Source organism: Echinops telfairi, unplaced genomic scaffold, assembly GCF_000313985.2.
Source record: "Echinops telfairi isolate 266 unplaced genomic scaffold, ASM31398v2 ScPeMD7_9;HRSCAF=40, whole genome shotgun sequence".
NCBI lineage: Eukaryota > Metazoa > Chordata > Mammalia > Afrosoricida > Tenrecidae > Echinops > Echinops telfairi.
This window is the reverse complement of record NW_022103906.1, coordinates 67,450,033-67,455,251: the sequence shown is the minus strand read 5'-3', so window position 1 is coordinate 67,455,251 and position 5,219 is coordinate 67,450,033.

Sequence of the window (5,219 nt, the reverse complement as noted above, 5' to 3'; positions counted from 1 at the left end):
TGAGTTGCTGTGGATTTGTTTCTCCAAAGTACCTAGACTAATACAATGAGTGACAGTGAGTGAGTACAGTGAGAGAGTGAGAATGAGGCAGTGAGTGAGTGAGGCAGTGAGTGAGTGAAACTGTGAGAGTCAGTGAATGAGACAGTGAGTGAATGAGAGAGTGAGACAGTGAATGAGTGAGGCAGAGAGTAAGGCAGGGAGTGAATGAGACAGTGAGAGTCAGTGAATGAGACATTGAGTGAGACAGTGAGTGAGTGAGAGAGTGAGAGTGAGGCAGTGAATGAGTGACACTGAGTGAGACAGTGAGAGTGAGAATCAGGCAGTGAGTGAGTGAGACAGTGAGAGAGTGAGGCAGTGAGACAGTGAGTGAGACAGTGAGTGAGTGAGACAGTGAGAGAGTGAGGCAGTGAGACAGTGAGAGTGAGGCAGTGAGTGAGTGAGACAGTGAATGCGTGTGAGTGAGACAGTGAGAGGGTGAGAGTGAGGCAGTGAGTGAGAGTGAGGCAGTGAGAGAGTCAGGAAGTGAGTGAGTGAGAGTGAATCACTGACTGAGGCACTGAGAGAGTGAGGCCGTGAGTGAGTGAGGCAGGGAGTAAATGAGACTGAGAGACAGTGAGAGACAGTGAGTGAATGAGACAGAGTCAGTGAATGAGACAGTAAGAGAGTGAGACAGTGAGTAAGAGTGAGGCACTGAAAGAGTGAGAGTGAGGCAATGAGGCAGTGAGACAGAGTGAGAGTGTGTGTGAGGCAGTGAGTCACTGACTGAGGCACTGAGACAGTGAGAGTGAGACTGAGTGAGTGAGAGTGAGTCACTGAGTGAGGTAGTGAGAGTGAGGCAGGGAGTGAGGCAGGGAGTGAATGAGACAGTGAATGAGACAGTGAGAGTCAGTGAATGAGACAGTGAGTGAGGCAGTGAAAGTGAGTGAGGCAGTGAGTGTGTTTGAGTGAGACAGTAAGAAAGTCATATATATAGTTCTGCATAGTATTTGGAAAGTTAGTATAAAGTGCTGACTTCACTTTGAGGTTCATCAAATAGCTAGAGAAAACACGTATCTTCTTTGTGTGTTAGAATTATCCTGTTTCTATATATTAGTATTTATTCTTGGTTAGTATAGAATGTGATTATGTCTGTGTACATGTGTGGTGAAAGGAAATTACTTAAAAATGGCTCTTCTATCCATGCACACAGGGCATGTGAACAACCAACAAAGGGAATTTCATCAGTTTGGGCATTCATCTAGGTATAAGGCAGCTATCTCAGAAGCAGGAGAGAGAATCCCATGGCCATCAGGAAAGAAAATCAATCAGTGGAGCATGTGTGACATACTTGTCTAAAATGGTAGACAGAGATCAAGGTCACGAGACAGAGCAGAGGAGCCATGTGGAGACCCTGAGCCAGGGCAGAGGAGCAGTGCCTAGAGCTTGAGATACAGCATCAGGCTTCCAGGACTGTGGAGAAGATTGAGGGGTGTGAGTGATTACTCACCACGTTGCTGACTGCAAGGTCAGCAGTTCAAAACTACCAGTCACTCCGAGGGAGAAAGAAGAGGTTTCCCACTCCGGTAAAGAGTTTCTGTTTTGGAAACTCACAGAGGCAGTTCTACCCTGCCCAAAGGATCACTTATGCAACAACATCAACTTTATGGCAGTTTGTTTATTTGTTTGTTTGTTGGGGGAAAAGGGACCACGTGGCAGAGATGTCAGTGACCCTCAGAGACATACCTTCAGTATGGCTGGGAAGAGGCACTGTAGACGGGCACAAGAGCTGTATTCTTACCATTTTGTAACCTGTTAGTTTCCCTAATAAAGCCCATAATACTGAGTGTTGTCAGTGAGTTCTCTCTGGCCACTGCAATGAATGATCAAACCCAGGGGAGAAGCAGAGTACCATACGAGGGATGATTGGGGTCAGAGGAGGGTAAAGGAGGGTGGAGAGTAGAGGCCCGTCAGACCTCTGTCTTGTGGCAATAGGCTTTGAGCAGGAGTGGCGTTGGCTTTTCCTTCTCCGTTGTGTGGTCAGAAGATCCTGGTGGTGTAGTGATTACACACTGAGCTGTGATCCACAGGATTGGCGGTTTGGAACCACTAGCAGCTCCGTGGAAGAAAGACTGGGCTTTCTACTCCCATAGCAGTTACAGTCTTGGAAACCCACAGGGGGTCAGTATGGGTCAGCATGGACTCATGGCAGTGAGCTTCGTTTTGTGTTTTGTGTGACCAGAGGATATCAGATGTGACCTCCACGCCATTTCCTCAGCATATTTCTGTGTAACATGTATTTAATTCAATGTTTACCTCCTGGGTAACAATGATCATTTAGGATACTTTCCCCTCACACTGGAAGGAAACCTACAGCCTAGACCACACAAGGTCTGACTTTTACAGGGCTGTGCACTTAGACCTGTAAATTATGTAGCCATTCCTGTGATACTTGTTATGATACTATAAAAGCACTGTGATGTTTTGTCAGGTATAAAGGAATTGGTTCTGACCCATAGCAGCCCTATGTACAGTAGACAAAGCATTGTCTGTGCCTCTTTACAATCGTTTCGATGTTTGAGCCCATGGTTGAAATTTATGAAAAATGAGAAATGTGGCAAGAAATACAATTTGGAATTGTACAATCTCTTTTGCAGACCTTAACAATATTTTACTTCTTAATGTGACTCAACCTCATTTCAGCAAAATAAAGGCGCTAATAAAAAGTCAGCTCCCACTTATGAGTAGGCCTTGGGAGGAAATGACTTTGCTGATTTATAAGCACTCTTCCTTCCTTCCTGCACTCTGAAACAATTCTGCAACAAGAGGAAAGACTGTGGACCTTGGGAAAACTCAAGTCTCTTTCTTATGAAGTAGAGCTCTAAGGAGTTAGCGTGTGGGTTTCAAGGGTCTTCCTTCTATTGAAACTCAGGATTAGAGTTTAGTGTCTTCCCCATCACAGACAGTGCTGATCTGAGCCAGGACAATAAAGGAAATGAAACTCACTACCATCGGATCGATGCTGACTCATAGTAATTGTTTATGGGACTAGAGCGCCCTGCCCTGTCTTTCTCCTGTGGAGGGACTGGTGGTTTAGAAAGAACTGCTACTTTGCAGATCACAGCCAACCCTAAGCCACTAAGCCACCAAGACCTAGGCTGGCTGAGCAGTTTGCTCTAAAATGTACGGTGTAGAGAATCAGGGGCTGTACTTGAGGCCCAGAGGTGCTCAATTTAAATAGAGAAGGGAAAGAAGTGGCCCTGAGTACTTCGTTTTTCCTTCCAGCTGCACTAATCAAAATCACCACACCTCCCAGGAGGTGCGGAGGAAAGGGGTGGTGAGCTAGGATGGTGGCTGAGGAATAGGGCCCAAGATCGGGAGGACCGAACTCCCAATACCAGTTGTCCTCAACTACTGGAACTCAGTGATTCTAGCCCCGTGTCTTCCCCAGTATGACTTTGGAGGGCACTGATGGAAAGGCCTAGCCCTGGGAGCCCCAGTCTTTGGCCCCCTCCACCCTCAGCCCGCTCAGGTTCTTACAGATGAGCTGGACTTAACCTGCAGTTGGCTTAGTGGAGAAGGCAGTGATAGCTGGGTAGGACCCAGGCTGCATTCCCAAGAGGTATCCCCAGTGGAAAGTGCATGGGCCTTCTGCCTCACAGCAGCCCTGTCCACACAGGTGTTCACACAAAGTCCAAATCAATAAGGTCCATGCATCGTGACTATTGAAAGTGATGCATATGTTTGAGTGTGTTTAAATTGTTATATATGAGTGTGTGTTTAAATTATGTATTTTACATTAGAAAATATCCAAGGTATATATTTGTTGGAACTACTCTAAATGCCTATGATAAAGTGCTTTGGAAACATGGCAAAAGAAACTAGTGCAATTAAACAAAAATGCCCATTACTTCCCATTGTAAAATTAAAAAAGAAAAAAAATGTGTTTTATTTCAAGGCATAATAAGCACACTTTAATATATTAACAAAAATTTTATGATACATTTAAATAGGAACATTTCTTTAATGAGACAATCATACTCAAGCTAAGATATAATGAACAATAAAGTGTTGATTTTGATACTGGACATTCACTTCTCTTATTCAATAAACGGGGAAGTGTTCTGCTACCTTTACATTCAATATAAGACATATCAAACCCAGGAAAAATACTACAACAAACCTGGTTTATGAAAAGAACCTTTAAAATCTATTTATATGCAAAGAGTTTGTTCTATAATAGAATCCATTTTAATATAAGGAATTCATGAGGACATCACCAACTCATCAGACATTCTGTAAAACAGGCACACTTAAAATTTCCTAATCACAGCTCTGGGGTTGTAGCGCTGACACACTGGGCTGCTTTAACTGAAAGGTTCGCGGTTAGAAACCACCAGTGGCTCATTGGGAGAAAGACCTGCCTTTCTCCGTGGTAAAGAGTTACAGTCCCATAATCTCACAGGGCAGTCCTGTCCTGTCCTATAGTATAGCTGTGCCATGAGTCAACATCCACTCTATGGCAGTGAGTTTGGTTTGGGATTTTTTAATCATGTGAAGTTATTCTTTATCAAGTATGATATGGCTTTATTTCTAGTTTTGAAAAAGGAAACAATTACCGTATATACTCGAGTATAAGCCAACCAGGATATCAGCTGAGGCACCTAATTTTACCACAGAAATTGCATTAAAAATGTGCTGAACAGTTCACAATTGCAAGGAGGTGGAAACAAGCCAAATTTCCATCAACAGATGAATGGGTTAAAAACCTCTGGTACATACACAGAATGGAGTATTACACATCCCTATAAAGCAGTGATGAACGCATGAAGCACATGGCTGCGTGGGAAGAAGTGGAGGAAATCATGCTAAGTGAAGTAAGCCAAGCACAAAAGGGCAAGTACTACATGAGTCCACTGAGGTAAGCTCAAAAAGTTCAAAAGGGGCTTAGGGAAGAAGCTACTGTATACATACGTCCCTGGGGTGAGGTCCAGGTAATATGGCAGGGGCCAGACTAAACTCAGGGGTACATATGGGATACATATGGTAGTCCACTAAAAAGGAAGGGGGGAGGAAGACATGGGTAGCCAGGGGAACAGGGCATTAACCTACACAGGGGGAGGGTGTTGATTTTGTCTCCACAGGGAAAGAGGGACCAGACTTCAACCTGGTGCTCCAAGACAAGAACGGAACACACTGACATGAAGCAGAGAACTGATAGAGAGGCCTCAGGAACTGGCCTC